General features: G+C 45.5%; 1 pseudogene; it reads left to right on the forward strand.

Annotated features, from left to right (window-relative positions):
• Positions 1–739: 739 nt before the first annotated feature.
• On the forward strand, positions 740–18,913 carry LOC133279420 (glucose-6-phosphate isomerase-like; annotated as a pseudogene).
• Positions 18,914–19,722: the final 809 nt, after the last annotated feature.

The raw sequence follows: 19,722 nt of genomic DNA on the forward strand, positions 1-19,722 counted from the left end.
AGATGCTATCCCAGGTGGCGAGTACATTGTTTCTTCATCTTGCTTCATCTTTCTTGCCTCTTTTTTTGCTTTTCCCCTTGCATACAGGGGCAACTGATACTGGCACGAATTGGTCCTCTGGTTTACCTACAATGATTATCACTGTGGTTGGAGTGGCTGCAGTATCTGTTCTCGGGGTTTGGGTAACTGCTGTACTTGTCACTGGGGCTGGTGTATCTGCTGTACTTGGAGTAGCTGTGTTATCTGTTGCAGTTGGAGTTTGAGTAGCTGCTGTACTTGTCACTAGGGTTGGTGTAGATGCTGTGTTTGGAATAGAGTAGCTGCATTGTCAGTTGCTTTGCCATCAGATCCAGAGACATTTTTTTCCCTTTGAAGGTGCTGGATAGTGTTGAACAGGCTTCTGTAAGCAAAGGCCAAGCCCCAGCACTTTGCCATGATTTGTCTCTCTCTGGTATGACCAGAATGACCACACACCTCATTTAAATGTTTTACTAATTTTTCTGGGTTTTGCACTTGTTCAGTGGTTAAGTTCCAAAGCACTGGAGGGGCCCACTGGCCTAGATACTTGCCCATACTATCCTGCAAACCTTGCCACTCATGACTGTCCAGCCTCGGGGAAAATCTCTTGGTCCTCCTATATCATCATCTAACTGTAGTCAAGGCCCAAACCTGACTCTGCTTAACTTTCGAGATCAGATGAAATGATTGTGGGTAAAACACACTCTGTATGTGTGCCAACATGGTAATCTCCATCACAATCAGCAGGCAGGTCTCAAGGGTACTCAAAGGCCATCCAAACCTTCAGAACTCTCAAATGCTGCTGTAAATGGTCTGGTGAGGGGTCTGGGAAGGTAAGGGAATGTCTCTTTCACAGGTTGACCACTTGAGGAGGGGAAAAAAGATGTGTAATTGCTAAACACTTCTATTATATACCTCTCAAAGTGTAGAGGTGGTGACCACACTGGGAACGAAATCCAGATCAGTTTTATGATCAATGATTCATGATCTAAGAAGGAGAAAAATGACTGCTACTGCTGAACCCAGGACACTAGGTTACCCTATTTTGATGCTCTATTAGTTCCTTTTTAGGTGAATGGTAAAACTTTTAGTGAAAGACTATGGTAGGAAACTTAGTCTCAAGGTTTTGCATTAAAATTTGGGAGAAGGAAGTAACTGGGAGTAAATATTCCAATTTCATATATGATCACAGCACTAATCCATTGGATTGATAAGGATTTTTTGTGGTTTTTTTTTTGTGAAATCTGGCAGAAGCTGTCTTATGAATACCTACAGTTCCTCTGCTCTGATTACTTTGGGACGTAAGATATTTTAGCAGCCTGAACTGTTTTTAATTTTAAGTACACTTTTACATACTTCCTTGTTTTCTGATGTGCAGACTTTCACTACCCAAGAAACTATCACCAATGCAGAGATGGCCTAAGAGTGGTTCTTGCATGCTGCTTATGATGTAAGTCTAATATGTTTATGTTGTGTTATAGAATGCAGCAGCCTTTTTGTGTAGCATTTCCCTGGTCATTTTGTGTGCTTTGGAACAGTCAATAGCTGCCCAGACATAAGATGTATAGCTCAGCAGATGCTGTATGTATATCACTTCAGTGCTTCATGGTTAGACAGGTTCTTATGTCTGATCAAAGTGAAGACATTATTTTTTCAATATAAATGATTGTAATGCATTGTTCCCCAAAATCCTGCCTGTTAAGTAATAGTGTTATATTAGTGTTGTGGTTTAAACCCAGCCAGACAACTCGTTCACTCACTCCCCCCCTTCTTGTCCTCTCCCTACTCCTGGAGGGACAGAGAGGAGAATCAAAAAGAATGCAACTCCCACGCGTTGAGATAAGAACAGTTTAGTAACTAAGGTATAGCACAAATCACTACTGCTGCCACCAATAATAATAATGATAAAGAAAATAACAAGGGAAGACAATACAACATCTCACCACCAGCCGACCGATAACTCCCCCCCAGCCCAACCAAGCACCGACCGATACCTCCTCCAACCCCACAGTCCTAGCCCTTCCGAGTAACTCTCAGTTACCTCCTGGGCATGACGTGCTGTGGTATGGAATACCTCTTTGGTCAGTTTGGGTCAGGTGTCCTGTCTCTGCTTCCTCTCAGCTTCCCCTCCTCCCTGGCAGAGCATGAGGCTCACAAAGTCCTTGGCCAAACCATAACATTGTTATCAGCTCTGTTCCCAAGCCAAAAGTCAAAACACAGCACTGCACCAGCTACCAAGAAGGAGAAAAATGACTGCTACTGCTGAACCCAGGACAGCTGGCTAGTAATTTAGTGGAGCAACTGATATAAAAAGCCAAGAATATGGTGTCTATGTGGCATTACCTTCCAATTGGCAAATATTTAAAAAGTAGAAGTTATGGTTGAAGTGATATACTGACGATTCCATGGCAGATGGATGTGCTATGAATAGAAACCCTGTATTTTGTTCATTCTCTCATTTTTAACCTTTAAGAGGAATAAAAAGCAGATACTGTCTGCTCAGGTTATTAAGATGGTCTTTAACATGTTCCAGTCAGGGTAGCTGTACTTTGAAAGCTGGGCTTTGAAATTGCTTATTACACTACTGTTGCAGACACCTCATCTTTGTCCACCAGAACACTTGCTGAAAGACCGAAGTCTAAATATGGAGCTTGGGATTTATCAGTAATACCAGTTGTCTTGTTCTTTTGACCATAGCTGGAAGGGTAGTACATGTACAACAAACTCCATCTGCTCCAAAGTGGTAGTAGTGATGTTCCGAACCAGTAACGCTCTTAAGGAAATGGTGTGCTGTTCTAAGTAGCAACTGCTTCCATAGGGCTATGGAATGCTATCTTCAGGCTGATATGCTTCTGAGTCCCACACTTAATGTGAATTAAGTAATTTCAAGTTGATAATGCAAAAATAACTGGATAGTGATCAGTAGTTTGTTTAAATGGTAGCAGATCAGCTTTATGAACAGAACTCAATAATTGGCATTCTAGAACAAACACTGTTTGCTTTTATTAAGCCTTCAGATGTGGCCAAGCATTTTGTTGCCTTGTCTACCAATGCTGTAAGTATAACAAATATTTTTTTTTTCCTATGTACCTTTAGGATGGCCTCATTTTAAAACCCTAACCCTAATAGGTATCCAATTTGTGTGTTTTATTTGCTAGTCAAAGCTTTTAAAGATTGCTGGTTTTACTTATGGTGTCCTTACTTTTTATTTATATATATATGTAAATATATATTTTTTTTCATTCTAGCCTAAATTTAAAGACTTTGGAGTTGACCCAGAGAACATGTTTGAGTTTTGGGATGTAAGTAAATGTCCAATGTGTGGTAGATGTTAACTGTTAGAATAATCTAACTTGCTTTAGAAAATGCTAACTAGATGTCAGGAAACTGCCAAAACTACTGAAATTATAGTAGTTGTATTCTGTACTGAAATATCTGAAAACATTATGAAATTGAGAATGCATTAGCAAGTGAAACACTCTTCTCTTGGTCATTCCATTAAAATCCTGCAGTCAAAGGCCTAAAGAGGAGTTTTCTGTATTTTTGGCTGTCTAATCAGCTGTTGGGTAACAGGAGGTAAGCCTTAGCTTATTCCTCTGTGTAAGTAGTTACTCTAAGCTGTGGCATTTGACTGGGGGTCTACTGTGTATAATCTAGGCTTGTAAAGGTCAAGTGTCAGAAATGGGAGAGAATTTGGTATTTTGTAGGAGTTGCATATTTTAAATATATTGCCTTTGTCTTGGCCCTTATACTTAACTAGAAACAGCTTGTTTTATGCTTCATTGACTATGTGCTTTTACAAACTAGATTTTTAAAGCTGCTGTTTAGAAATGTATGTAGAGACTTATCCTTCCCTAGCTAGTGTCATAATCTTGCTGAAGCAGACTTTATTTAGAGGAGTGACATTAGGAAAGCAGTTAATACAAGGTGCAATTTTAGTATTAGGAAATGAATTGGAATCATCAGGAGATCTTCTATAGATGTGACATAAATTGGATGAGTAGGTTAACTTTGAAGTGTCAAAAAATGCATAGTTAAGGAATCATGAGGGAGCTGCTGTAAGGTGCAGGTTCCCTTGACCATGCCTTATAATACACAGTGAATTATCATCAGAAACAATATTGGGTTTGCTGAAAATAGTCTAAGCACATGGTGCTATTTCCTTAGAGTTTGAATAAGTGTAGATTTAAAAGCCTTGCACTTCTGTCTAAACTGGTCTCTTCTTTTCAGTGGGTTGGTGGCCACTATTCTCTGTGGTCTGCTCTTGGTCTCTCCATTGCCCTGCATATTGGTAGGTATTCTTATGATTGTTGCAGAATGACTCTAAGAGCAGGACCATAGAGCCCTGGAGGACTGTGCGAGCAAGGCAGGGGGTGGCCCCCACAGGTAACCGGAAACCGGACATGGGAGGAGAATGTGGAAGAAGCTGTGTGGGGCTACCCAATACTGTTGTGCCAAGGAGGAGTGGCTGAATACCACTCCTATATATATGTGAACTGCGTCACAAATAAAGTAGAAGTTTGCTTATCACCCATATTGGGTTGGCCTGTCTGCTTCTCCTCGCTGCTTACAAATGGCGCCCGAACAGGGACGCGGACTACAGGGCCCCGACTAGCGGGGACCCAGAATACAGGGCCCCGACTAGAGGGGACCCGGATTACAGGGCCCCGGTTAACAGGGACCCGGATTACAGGGCCCTGACTAGCGGAGACCCGGAATACAGGGCCCCGACTAGAGGGGACCCGGATTACAGGGCCCCGGTTAACGGGGACCCGGATTACAGGGCCCTGACTAGCGGGGACCCGGATTACAGGGCCCCGACTAGAGGGGACCCAGATTACAGGGCCCTGACTAGCGGAGACCCGGAATACAGGGCCCCGACTAGAGGGGACCCGGATTACAGGGCCCCGGTTAACGGAGACCCGGATTACAGGGCCCCGACTAGCGGGGACCCGGATTACAGGGCCCCGACTAGAGGGGACCCGGATTACAGGGCCCCGGTTAACGGGGACCCGGATTACAGGGCCCCAGTTAACGGGGACCCGGAATACAGGGCCCCGACTAGCGGGGACCCGGATTACAGGGCCCTGGTTAACGGGGACCCGGAACGGAGAGTGAGCGGCGCCGGCGGCAGCGGCCTGGGTGCTGCTGCGGTGGCGTGATGGACCCGGGTGCTTGGACTAACCGAAAGGAGTCCGCCGCTGGGGCGAACCAGACACTGCTGCGTCGGAAGGCCGATCCGGAGACCGAGGTTACAGGAGGATCCAGGAGAAAACGATCGGGAAAAAGCTGCCATGAAAATGGACCGAGAGGTAGCCCTGGACTTATTACAGTGCTTCTTATAAAAGCGGGGAATTGAGCCCTGAACTTATTACAGTGCTTTTTATAAAAGCGGGGAATTGAGCCTGAGACTCTAAAGCAGCTAGCAGGTCTAGTGGCTGTACGGAAGGCTAAGGGATTTTTTGTAGATCCTAATACAGTTTTTGACGAGAGTGAGTGGTGAAAGCTTGGTGAAGAACTATTTGACTCAATGCTTAATGATGATAAAACGGCAAAGAAACTCGATAAACCATGGAGAGAAGTAATAAACTGTATAAAAAGTTGCAAGGCGGAAAAGAAAACTGCCACAGTAGCAACGGAGAAACTAGGAACAGACGTCCCCGGTCGGTTGAAACCGGGGGAAGATTACAACTCGTTTCCCCCAACTCGAGGGAGCACAGGGTTTCCCCCCCCCTTCCTTTTCTCCCCCTCCATCAGAAGGTGCCGCGGAGGAGGTGTAACCCCCTGCTCCCCCACCACCCCAGTTCTGAAAGTAGGGACTTTAAAAAGGACAGAGAAAGTATATTAGAAGGTATCCGCATGATAAATGTCGAGGAATCCAAAAGAAAGAGGACGGTGCCTCGGCGCCGGATCGATTGCGGCGCCACTGTGAAGCACGCAGTAGAAAATAGAGATCATGCGCTAGCTGGAGATTTAAAGGAACTGCGAGCCTCTCCAACCCACTATCCCCTAGAGTGAAAAAAATTTTTAACTCAGTTACGGAGGAGCCAGGTCTGCAGATGGCTACATACCGAACGAGAGACATCCGATAAGAAAGACACAGATGCGAGCAACGGAGACCCTGAGTTCAGCCCAGGATCAGCCCCCGAATCCCCTGAATCTGAGCCAGATTTCTATCCCCTGCTTCCAGACTCTGACTCTTCGTCTCCCGGGTCGGTCTGCTCAGACTCACTGGCCCTGGAGACGCTCAGCTGTAACAAGGGGTAACCAAGGATGCGATCATTACCGGGGAATTTTCTGCAATGGGCATCTCTGCATATCCTGTGTTTACTACACAGCAGGGGGCTAAAGAGTGGGAAGCTCTTGATCTCAAAATAGTTAAGGAGGCCTGACAAACAGTGACCACGTATGGGTTAAAATCCTCTTATACTCAAGCTGTATATGTGATGATTTTTTCTTGCAATTGACAGGGGGAGCCCATACAGTTTCTCTGTGATACTCATGTACTAGAAGTTGGTAAATATAAGTATGTCCAGGTTTCTATCAACCCTTGGAGACCTTTGTAGATACTGCTGGCCACTTCTTCCAGCACAGGCTGGACACCTGTGTCAGAATGAGTGTGCATTTTGGTCAGTATAAAAGCCCAAGCCTCATACGATGTGGGGGAGGCAGAGCCTCTGCGGGGACACCCGCTAAGGATGAGCCTGCCACCTCGCACTGCAATGATGCTTCTCGGAGCTGGTTTGCTGTTAGTCTCCACAGGGTCCTTATGCCACATTCTGTACGTGGGACTGTAGTGGGAGTAATGATTGTCTGGATTTTGTGCTTCAAATATTGTAGTTGTGTGGCGTGTGCTTGTGGGATCCCATATGCGTGTGTTTGTATGTGTGTGCTGAGGGCAGACGGTGTTCTGTGTATTTTTCTTGTTGTTGAGTTCATGTAAAAACTTTCAACGGGTAGCTGTTTAACATTTCGGGCATGAAAGGGTTAACGTAAAGGTGCGGTTGCCGGTTATGGTTGCTGCTGAAGCAGGCAGGCCGCTATAGTTGCTGCCCAGCAGGATGGCTTTTGCAGGAACTAAAAAAAAAAAAAAAAAAAGGGGGGGGGGGAAGAGAGTAATGATGTTACATTTAACCTGTCTACTTCTCAAGAACTGATAACCTGGGGGAGGGGGTATATTTGTGTCCTCCTGCCTACAGGTCCATGGCAACTGCCTGCAAAGTTTGTGAAGCCTTGCCATGAGCTGGACAGACAAATGGATAAATCTAATGCCTCAGCTACAGGAGCTGATCGTGAATATCCCAAGCAGAATGAGATAGAGGAAGAGAAAGAACGATTAACTGCAAAACATCACTTGGGGACAACTGAAAAGTAACATCCTGAATATGTGTGCTTGTATAGTAGCTATTATTAGAGGTTGTGATTTTGTGTATAAAACCACCTGTATTTACTAGCTAGTTTCTAATAAGAAACTGCACCTTGTATTGTATAGATTTGTCACTTGTAAAAGAGATGTTAGAGTATGGAAATTTGCAGCAGCTGCTAGAAAATGCTAAATCAAAAGCTAGAAAGATTTTAATGCAATGGTAGTCTTATAAAGCAGGTGATAGAACAAATTAAGAGGGTGGGAGAATTCCACTGGTAAGAAATTTCTTTGGCTTGTCCCTCACTGCCATCAGCATCTTCAACATGCTGCTTCACCCTGTAATAGTTACTCTGCTAATGTAAATTTGTGTGTGCCTTGCTGTAGTAGCGACTTGTTACTGGATGAAGCAGGTAAAACTGTGCATTGACAATAAGGTGCAAGGACTGAGGCTGAACAAATGCCTGCTACCACAAGACTGGGTTGGCTTCTGTGTTTGCCACTGTCGTGGTTTAAACCCAGTCAGGTAACTTGTTCACTCACTCCCAGTGAGTGGTGCCGAGCTGACAACAATCGAGGTCCGTGTCCGTCCCCCCCCCCCCCCCCCCCCCGCACCGGGGCTCTCCCCTTCCCCGCTCCCGGAGGAACGGGGAGGAGGATCGAGAGAGTGCAACTCCTACGGGTTGAGACAAGAACAGTCCAGCAACAAATCACCACCGCTACTATCAGCTAAAACAACGATAAGGGAAAATAACAAGAGAAGAGAATACGATACCACCGGCCAAGAAAGCGAGTTCCACCCGGAAGCCCCTGTCCTTCCGGGTCACTCCCAGTTACCCCCCACCCCGGGCATGACGTGCTGTGGTATGGAATACCTCCCCGGCCAGCCCGGGTCAGGCGCCCCGTCTCTGCCTCCTCACAGCTTCCCCTCCTCCCTGGCAGAGCATGAGCCTCACAGAGTCCTTGGTCAGGGTAAACATCACTTAGCAACAACCGAAAACATCGGCTTCACCAACACCGTTCTCAAACTAGAAGTCAAAACACAGCACTGCACCAGTTAACACAAAGGAAAAAACATGACTGCCACTGCTGAACCCACGACATTATCCACCCCTTATTCCATACCATTCACGTCGTGCTCACATCCCACATTTTCAATACACCATCGCTCTCCCACATATATACATCCATATACATACAGACCAAGACGAAAAAATCATTTTCTTAGTGCATGGACCAATCCCTATAATGCTGCCGAGTCCATTCGGTCCATGATGTTCCAAGTTCATTCTCTGTTGGGATGATGGCTGGAGGGAAGTCAGGGCCAGTCCCTGGTGACCTGGAGACATCTAGTTGATGGGCTATAAAAGCATTACACAGCAGGCAACAGCATACAATTGAGTTCACTGGCTGTTTTCCCCTAAAATCAAATCCCCTTGAGGTATACATCGGACTTCCCCATCTTCCCGCATTACCCACCAAGTATATCCAGGTCCCTGAGCAAAAGCAATCCCACGAGTGGGTTTGCCTTTACCTGAAGCAGGAATAACCCAGACTGTCTTCCCCAGCAAATTCTTCATATGCACCACGGGAACTTTGTCCCCCTCTACAATATGTAAAAGTTCTGACTGGGCTGGGCCAGCCCTGTTGGCAGATCCTCTGGTGTTGACCAACCAGGTGGCCTTTGGTAAATGTGTATCCCAATGCTTGAAAGTTCCCCCACCCATCGCTCTCAGTGTAGTTTTTAACAGCCCATTGTACCGTTCGATTTTCCCAGAGGCTGGTGCATGGTAGGGGATGTGATATACCCACTCAATGCCATGCTCTTTGGCCCAAATATCTATAAGGTTATTCCGGAAATGAGTCCCATTGTCTGACTCAATTCTCTCTGGGGTGCCGTGTCGCCACAAAATCTGTTTCTCAAGGCCCAGGATGGTGTTCCGGGCAGTGGCATGGGGCACAGCGTATGTTTCCAGCCACCCGGTGGTTGCTTCCACCATGGTAAGCACATGGCGCTTGCCTTGGCGGGTTGGTGGCAGTGTGATATAGTCAATCTGCCAGGCCTCCCCATATTTATACTTCAACCATCGTCCTCCATACCAAAGAGGCTTTAACCGCTTGGCTTGTTTAATTGCAGCACATGTTTCACACTCATGAATAACCTGGGCAATAGTGTCCATTGTTAAGTCCACCCCTCGGTCACGGGCCCATCTATATGTTGCATCTCTGCCCTGATGGCCTGAAGTGTCATGGGCCCACCGGGCCAAAAATAATTCACCTTTATGTTGCCAATCTAAGTCCATCTGAGCCACTTCAATCTTAGCCGCTTTATCCACTTGTTGGTTGTTCTGGTGTTCCTCAGTGGCCCGACTCTTGGGGACATGGGCATCTACATGACGTACCTTCACCACCAGGTTCTGCACCCTGGCAGCAATATCTTTCCACAGTGCAGCAGCCCAGATGGGTTTACCTCTGCGTTGCCAGTTGCTCTGCTTCCATTGCTTCAACCACCCCCACAGGGCATTTGCCACCATCCATGAGTCAGTATAGAGATAAAGTACTGGCCACTTTTCTCGTTCAGCAATGTCCAGGGCCAGCTGGATGGCTTTCACCTCGGCAAATTGACTCGATTCACCCTCTCCTTCAGCAGTTTCTGCAACTTGTCGTCCAGGACTCCATACAGCTGCCTTCCATCTCCGATGCTTTCCCACAATACGGCAAGAGCCATCAGTAAACAAGGCATACTGCTTTTCACTTTCTGACAGTTTATTATATGGTGGAGCCTCCTCAGCACGCACCACCTCCTCCTCTGGTGACATTCCGAAATCTTTGCCCTCTGGCCAGTCCATGATGACTTCTAGAATGCCTGGACGACTGGGATTTCCTATTCGAGTTCGTTGTGTAATTAGTGCAGCCCATTTACTCCATGTAGCATCAGTTGCATGATGTGTAGAGGAGACCCTGCCTTTGAAAATCCAGCCCAGCACGGGCAGCCGGGGTGCCAGGAGTAGCTGTGCTTCAGTGCCAATCACTTCCGAAGCAGCTCGAACCCCTTCATAGGCTGCCAGTATCTCTTTCTCAGTTGGGGTATAGCTGGCCTCAGATCCTTTGTATCCCCAACTCCAAAAGCCGAGGGGTCAACCTCGAGTCTCCCCTGGACCTTTCTGCCAGAGGCTCCAGGTAGGACCGTTCTCCCCAGCTGCAGTGTACAGCATATTTTTTACATCTGGCCCGGTCCGGACTGGTCCAAGGGCTACTGCATGAACTATCTCGCGTTTAATTTGCTCAAAGGCTTGTTGCTGCTCAGGGCCCCATTTAAAATCATTCTTCTTCCGGGTCACATGATAGAGAGGGCTTACAATCGAACTGTAATTTGGGATGTGCATTCTCCAGAACGCCACTGCACCCAAGAAAGCTTGCGTTTCTTTCTTATTAGTTGGTGGAGACATTGCTGTTATCTTGTTGATCACATCTGTGGGGATCTGTCTACGTCCATCTTGCCATTTTATTCCCAAAAATTGAATCTCCTGTGCAGGTCCCTTGACCTTACTCCGTTTTATGGCAAAACCGGCTTTCAGCAGGATTTGGATTATTTTCCTCCCTTTCTCAAAGACTTCTTCCGCTGTATCGCCCCACACAATAATGTCATCAATGTATTGCAGGTGTTCTGGAGCTTGCCCCTGTTCCAGTGCAGTCTGGATCAGTCCATGGCAAATGGTAGGGCTGTGTTTCCACCCCTGGGGCAGTCGGTTCCAAGTGAACTGGACACCCCTCCAAGTAAAAGCAAACTGTGGCCTGCACTCTGCTGCCAAAGGAATTGAGAAAAATGCATTGGCAATATCAATCGTGGCATACCACTTGGCTGCCTTTGACTCTAGTTCATACTGAAGTTCTAGCATGTCCGGTACGGCAGCACTCAATGGTGGTGTGACTTCATTCAGGCCACGATAGTCTACTGTTAGTCTCCATTCTCCATTAGACTTTCGCACTGGCCATATGGGGCTATCGAAGGGTGAGCGGGTCCTGCTGATCACCCCCTGACTCTCCAGTCTACGGATCAGCTGATGGATGGGAATCAGGGAGTCTCGGTTGGTGCGATATTGCCGCCGGTGCACTGTTGTGGTCGCAATTGGCACTTGTTGTTCTTCAACTTTCAGCAACCCCACAGCAGAGGGATCTTCTGAGAGACCAGGCAAGGTGGACAGCTGCTCAATTTCCTCAGTCTCCAAAGCAGCAATACCAAAAGCCCACCGGTACCCTTTTGGGTCTTTGAAGTACCCTCTCTTGAGGTAGTCTATGCCGAGGATGCATGGAGCCTCTGGACCAGTCACAATGAGGTGCTTTTGCCATTCCCTCCCAGTCAGGCTGATTTCAGCCTCCATCACAGTCAACTCTTGGGATCCTCCTGTTACTCCAGAAATATAGATGGGTTCCACCCCTTGACAGCTTGATGGCATCAGGGTACACTGTGCACCGGTATCTACTAGAGCCTTATACTTCTGTGGGACTGATGTGCCAGGCCATCTGATCCACACAGTCCAGTAAATCCGATTGTCCCCTACCTCCACCTGGCTGGAGGCAGGGCCCCTCTAATGGTCGTCACAGCATTGGACACTTAAGTCGTGTTGAAAGGGATTATTCTTCATTATCACAGGAGCTGGAGTAAAATCAGCTCTTCCACTCCATCTGGGAAACTGCTCACCAGAGACTGAAGCCGTAGCTCTCATGGGACGATCAGTCTTGGCCCTTGCTCCCCTCTTCAGTTCACTCACCCGTTCCTCCAAAGCTGAAGTAGGTTTTCCATCCCACTTTGTCATGTCTTCTCCGGGATCCAGCAGGTAAAACCATAGGGTACCCCGTGGCGTATACCTTCTGTATCTCCTCTCTTGAACAACAGGACGCCTTTTGTTAATAGCTGAGACGTGTGTTGGTACACGTGAGGAGCTGGATAAATCAGATACATCGTCCCTCAATTTGTCGAGGTCCTGGGACAGTTTTTTCACAGCTGAGATGATGGAAGGAGTGAGATTGTCTTCGAACTCTCGGAGTTTATGAACAATTTCATCCACTGTTAGTGGTACTATGTCATTCCAGGTCACTGTTGCCAATGAATGGGCATATGATGACAGTGCATTCCGTGTAAGTTTTCGCCACATGGGTCGTGTACATTCAACTTCATCTGGATCTATAGGTGTATCCCCGTTATTCGGCTTGATGTGATAGATCATCTCTACGATGGCCGATTCCCTCAGAGACTGGATGCCTTTGTCTATAGTAGTCCACTTGGCCGAACGACTTGTAACATCGTCCTTGTACGGAAACCTTTCTTTCACAGCTGCCAAGAGCCTCCTCCAAAGGCTGAGGGACTTTTTCTCTCTTGCAATTGCTTTGTCAATTCCCCCTTCTCTAGCAAGTGATCCCAGCTGCTTGGCTTCTGTACCTTCTAGTTCGTGACCATCGGCCCCATTGTCCCAGCATCGGAGTAACCAGGTGATGATGTGCTCCCCTGGTTGACGGGTAAAATCTTTTCGCATATTCCGCAGCTCGGTTGAGGTACGAGGTCGAGAAGTTACCTCTTCTTCTTCTTCTTCGTCATGTGATGATGACTCCTGATCAGATTCTGGGCCGGGTGGTGAATTCATTGGTTCTTCATCTCGCTTCACCCTTTTTGCCTCCTTTTTGCTTGTTCTCTTGCGTACAGGGGCAACCGATATTGGTACGAATTGGTCCTCTGGTTTGGCTGCAGTGATTATCACTGTGGTTTGATTAGCGACTGTACTTGTTGCTGGGGGTGGTGTAGCTACCGTGCTTGGAGCTGGGGTAACCGCGCTGTCTGTTGCAGTTGAAGTTTGAGCAGCTGCTGTACTTGCCACTGGGGTAGCTGCGCAGTTCATTGCAGCCAAAGTTTGAGTAGCGACTGTCACTTTGCCCTCAAATCCGCCGACATTCTTTTCCTTTTGAAGGTGCTGGATAGTGTTGAACAAGGCCCTGTAAGCATAGGCCAAGCCCCAGCACGTTGCCGTGATTTGTCCATCTCTGCTATGGCCAGAATGACCACACACCTCATTTAAGTGTTTTACTAATTCTTCTGGATTTTGCAGTTGTTCGGTAGTGAAATTCCAAAGTACTGGAGGGGCCCACTGACCTAGATACTTGCCCATACTATCCCACACACCCTGCCACTCATGGCTGTCCAGCCTCAGGGAAAATCTCTCGGTCCTCCTACATCGTCGTTTGACCCCAGACAAGACCCAAACCTGAATCTGCTTAACTCTTGAAATCAGTAGTGGGCAAAACACACTCTGTATGCGTGTTAGCATGGTGATTCCCATCACCATCAGCAAACAAGTCTCAACAGCATTAAAAGGCCATTCAAAAAATTCAAAACTCTCAAATGTAAATGGTCTGGGGGGACGACTAGGAGGGTAAAAGGATGTCTCCTTCACAGGTTGAGCACCTGAGAAGGAGAAAAAAGATGTGTAATTGCTAAGCACCTCCATCATATACCTCCCAAAGTATAAAGGTGGTGACCACACTGGGAACATAAGCCAGATCAGTTTCATGATCAATGATTCTATTGTATTACAAGTCATTACCATAAAGTACAATGGGATAAAAACCTTAGCCCAAGCCCCACACTTGAAAAACACTAATACAGCAAATACCGGATGGACGTAAGATATGGTATACTGAAACTGTGAGATCATGAGGAAAAACCTTGAGAGCCAATAAATCAGCATTGTGACGAGTGACTATCAATCCAGTCAGATCTGTTCTTATCTCAACCCCTCGTGCCCCACGTTGGGCGCCAAAAAGAACTGTCGTGGTTTGAACCCAGTCAGGTAACTTGTTCACTCACTCCCAGTGAGTGGTGCTGAGCTGACAACAATCGAGGTCCGTGTCCGTCTCCCCCCCCCCCCCCCCCCCGCACCGGGGCTCTCCCCTTCCCCGCTCCCGGAGGAACGGGGAGGAGGATCGAGAGAGTGCAACTCCTACGGGTTGAGACAAGAACAGTCCAGCAACAAATCACCACCGCTACTATCAGCTAAAACAATGATAAGGGAAAATAACAAGAGAAGAGAATACGATACCACCGGCCAAGAAAGCGAGTTCCACCCGGTAGCCCCTGTCCTTCCGGGTCACTCCCAGTTACCCCCCACCCCGGGCATGACGTGCTGTGGTATGGAATACCTCCCCGGCCAGCCCGGGTCAGGCGCCCCGTCTCTGCCTCCTCACAGCTTCCCCTCCTCCCTGGCAGAGCATGAGCCTCACAGAGTCCTTGGTCAGGGTAAACATCACTTAGCAACAGCCGAAAACATCGGCTTCACCAACACCGTTCTCAAACTAGAAGTCAAAACACAGCACTGCACCAGTTAACACAAAGGAAAAAACATGACTGCTACTGCTGAACCCAGGACAGCCACCAAGAAGGACCTTTAGCTCCGCTGTTGGCTGCAACCCAGCAGGCGTGGAGAGGTGGGGACACACGACATTGCCAGACCTTGATGTGAAGGATCAGAGAGCTATACAGCCTGTTATCAGAGAGCCATACAGCAGAAAAAAGGGGCAGGCCCAGGCAGCCTCTAGTTGGCATATGTTGGAGATATAATCTAGCCCAGATCCCCTGCTCAAGTAGGGTCACCCAAACCATATATAAAACATAAAGGGGGAAGATTTGGAGACAGTGTTCTCACAGGAGAATGCATAATTGGTACATAAACTTTGAATAGTCCTGAAGGATACAGCAAGGCCATGAGAGGCCTGAAGAAGCTTAAGCAAGCAAGATAAGAGGCTGGAATTCACCAAGTTAATGAGAACTGTGAACTGTTGGCAAGCTTTCAAGGTTGAGTTCTCACACCTGTGTTTAACCAATTATATGTTAGTCACTAAGGGTCTTCAAAACATGTATCCAATCATAATATGCCAAATCACTGTAAGTGCTTCAGCCAGGGCCTTGGCTCAACTAAGCAGACTTGGTTGCTGAGTTGCTAAGCAGACAATACTACATCGAAGGCGATTTCTGATTTGTTTTCATGTTGACTCTGTAAGACATGCAACACTGCAGAACCTTTTGTTGTTGGAACAGGGACATGGATCTGAGGAGTTTGTTGGAATGTCTTGTATGAGTCTCTCTGATTATGCTAATTCGATGCATGCACAGCTGAGAACCCTGGCTCAGCTTACCCAGCAATAGTAAATGAGCAATATCCTAAGAATAACTAGATGGTTGTCTTCACGGGGCATTACAGGTTGAGTCAAACACTGCTGTTTAAAGTATTGCACTTATGTATCATTGTTAGGTTAATCATCGTAGCTATTAGACTTGCTTATAGTTGTGTGATAAAACAGGTGAACAGAATAACCCACAATGCCTTGCTCGCACAAAGGAAAAGGGGGAATTGTTGCAGAATGACTCTAAGAGCAGGACCATAGAGCCCTGGAGGACTGTGCGAGCAAGGCAGGGGGTGGCCCCCACAGGTAACCGGAAACCGGACATGGGAGGAGAATGTGCAGGAAGCTGTGTGGGGCTAACCAATACTGTTGTGCCAAGGAGGAGTGGCTGAATACCACTCCTATATATGTGTGAACTGCGTCACAAATAAAGTAGAAGTTTGCTTATCACCTGTATTGGGTTGGCCTGTCTGCTTCTCCTCGCCGCTTACATATGATGTCTGTTTGCTTCAGGAATGTAACTATGGAATGCATCAATGATAGTGTGTTTGGGGGGAAATATTTGACCCAACCTACTGAGTGGTTGGCTGTGCTAAAAAAAAAAAATCTAACACAATGGTAGTGTTGAGGTTTTTAGTACTGTAAATACAGTTTTGGAGATTACCCATACTTAAGTAGAAATAGTCAAATTTAATCTCGAGTCACTTGCCAAAAGTGCCTGTTATATAAAGCTATGTCAGCGTTGAAAATTGGACCTTGAAATTGATATTCCTTAACTATTTGAGTGTCTTCTGTGAGTATATACATGCTAAACATCAAAACTCTATGTCTCCAGTTCTGCATGTGAGCTCCATTTAGTGTTGTTAATGGTCTCTTCTTATTACTACTTTTTGTCCCCAGTACTTATTTTTCTAGGGTATAGGGCTTGATGATACAGGAATGCTGCTTCTATCTGCAGTTGACTGTAGAACAAACATTAGACCCTTGAAGCAAATTCTCACCTACTTGTTACTGTAGCATGGGCATTTCTTTTGCAGATCTCAAATACAGGTGGAGAGTACAGTTAATGTGAACGAGCTCAAAGAACTGCTGTTTCCTGGTAAGCAGGCTGTTCAGCAGCCTTGCATTTGTTCCCTCATGGCTTCTTTCAGGTATTTAAAGTCTGAAGCTAGAATTCCCTTAAACTGAGGCTAGAAGAAAAACATTGGTGATTTTGGAATGATATGAATAGGAGTTTTCATGTGTAGAAAAACCTATGTGAACAGCAAACTTTATTCAGGCACTTGCTGTTTTGTCTGTAATTAACTGTTCATCTCTGCTGTCAGATCTGACTGCTGACATGCCAGTCTATCAGGGCTTCTAGCTCTTAAATCCTTCACCTCCTGAAGCTGGCTTTTGACCATAGGTAGAGCTGCTGCTCTAATTGTGAAACACTTCAACTCAATTTTTCCATATAAAAATTGGAATACCTGGCTTTGCAGGATGGGATGGTGTTAAACTACTCATTAGTGGAAATGAATAGCAATTAAAATACACAAATTATGAAGGGGAACCTTTTTTGAGAAAACCATACTACAGTTGTTTCTCCTCAGACAAACACAAATGCCTGCTATACTAGCCTTGCCCTGGGGTGTGTGGGGTGTGTGTGGTTTTTGTATGCTTCATGAAGTTGGACTTTCTCTAAAGTCCAAGCCTCTATTATGGAATTATGGGATGCAAATTTTGGGAGAAGTCAAAGTGCAACTTTAAACTCCATTACCAGTTGGGAGCCTTGTGCCATACAAGTAATTTTAACTGGTTTACAGTTGTCTCTACAAGGAAAATAAAGTTTGAGTTGTAATAACTTCAAAATGACTTTTTCCATTTAGGGTTTGACAACTTTGAGAGCCTGCTTGCAGGAGCCCACTGGATGGTAATTGGATGCTTATTTTGGATGTTCCTCTTAAGAGCTGTTAGTAAGATAACTGAAGGCAGGTTGGTCCCTGAAGTTCAGCATCTTATGTCCTATCAGTGCTTCTAAAACAGCTGTGCTTGGGAAGCTCTCTGGATCAAAACAACAATAAAAACAATTATTGGGAGCTGGGAGGAATGACTTCTGCTGTATCAGAAGTGTTTTCCTTTGTGTCACATAGGATAATCACTTCCACACTGCCCCACTGGAGAAGAACATGCCTGTTCTTTTGGCCGTGCTGGGGGTCTGGTATATAAACTGCTATGGATGTGAAACCCATGCCCTTCTGCCCTATGACCAACACATGCACCGCTTTGCTACCTACTTCCAGCAGGTAAGCCTCAGAGTAAAGGTTTCATAGAAGCAAGTATGTAGATAAGCTTCCATCCTGGTTCTAGAACCTGAATGCATGTTTCTAGGTTAAAATTGCAGTTACTTACGTTATCAAGGGCCTAAAGAGACTGGTGCCATGATGTATATCTACTTATTTGCTCAGTTAAGTTAGATTCCCCCCCCCTCAGACCTCCATTATCTCTATGTCTGTAAATTAAGCAGGTGTATCCCCGATTTTTATGAAGCCTCTACCAATAGGTAACACTCGTGATAGTTGAATTATATATGGAAACTTGTACTGATACTGTGTGGATCTGCAAGGACAGTGATACATCCCTTCTTTCCTTTTAGGGTGATATGGAATCTAATGGCAAATACATTACCAAGAAAGGCTCTCGAGTGGGCTACAGTACTGGCCCTATTGTGTGGGGTAAGCCTGGCACCGATGGGCAGCATGCTTTTTACCAGCTCATTCATCAAGGTAAAATGAAACTATTCAGTACTTTAGTTTGGAATTCAATTCTGAATGGCTACAAAGCTGTAAGAGTGTCTGCAGATTTGACACTGGTTTAAAGGTTGGACTCTTAGCTTGCCTAGCATCACATTGCTATGGTGCTATCAATTTTAGTGGCTTTTAAAGGGTACAAGAGGCAGGTTTTAACCTTACAATAAGGAGGGTCAACTAAAGCTGAAACTACTGACCTGTATTGTCACTTCCCCCTGCTTTTAATAAAAAGCTTTTATTATTATTTTTTTATTTAAAAGTTTTTTTTTTAAGTGGCTGAATCTTCCAGTAGCTGGAAGAGTTGAGAGTTGAAGTTTTCTCTAAGGTGTTCTTGTTGCAGGGCTATTAATGTGCCTTTTCTTACAGGAACTCACATGATTCCTTCTGACTTTCTGATCCCAGTCCAGACCCAGCATCCAGTCAGAAATGGCTTGCATCACAAGGTAATAAGTTCTTTGTCAGGGCACCCATATTACTGTGGCTGAAGGTGCTGAAGCTTACTCAGTATTGTAGTGTACAAGATTTCTAAATGCCTCTTTGAAACTCTACACATGCTCTGTGAACTTTCACAATAGGGTTGAAAATACCTAAATTATAATTATGTATTTTATGTAATGTATGTAATATAGTTGTTTTTCAGTTCTTGAAACTGCAGCCACGGTTCTGGAGGCAGATCAGTGATGTGGCCTGTTGTCCTATGGAGGCTGGAGAGTTGATCAATTAAGTATTAGGAGAGAACTTGTAGGAATTGTAAGGTATGTAATTCTTGCAGAGTAGAAGTAAATTCTCAGAGCTGATGCAGCAGCATCTGTGAGCAAGTTTTTTCAGGTCTTGCTCTAGGACAAAATTTAATGAGTATACTAGCATGGCTAGGGCAAAAGCCTTCTACACAAATATTTTAACAAGCCCAATTTTAATGTATCATCCAACCTAATTTGCAGTTAACTGCTTAAGAATTTTAAGTTTTGTAGGTGGAAACACGTCCAGGTCTAATTTGTGCCTGCTTCAGGAAAAGCATGTTTCTTCACTGAATTTCATTCTTTTAATGATTTCAGATTTCAATTTCTATTATATTGTGTAATAGTAACTTTTTATAAAGTAATACCCAGTCCAGTCAAAAGTTTAAGAAGAACATGGCTTTGCAAAAGAAGGGGAGAAAAGGTTTCATTCAACTGTAGATATAAGTTTATTCTCAGTGTAATGAGTAGGGCAGAAGTACACGTGAATTTGCAAGCTAACATTAGGAAAGAAATAGACTAAAAACTTGTATTGATAGGGATCAGTATGCTGTGTAGATTTTTTTTGTGGGGTTTTTGTGGGGTATGTTTGTTGGGTTGTTTTGGTTTTTTTTTCCTTCATATAGAGTAAGTATGTCTTAGT

The sequence above is a fragment of the Pezoporus flaviventris genome, unplaced genomic scaffold (assembly GCF_033815535.1).
Source record: "Pezoporus flaviventris isolate CSIRO_AGI_PZ_B2104156 unplaced genomic scaffold, CSIRO_AGI_Pfla_v1 ptg000077l, whole genome shotgun sequence".
Lineage (NCBI taxonomy): Eukaryota > Metazoa > Chordata > Aves > Psittaciformes > Psittacidae > Pezoporus > Pezoporus flaviventris.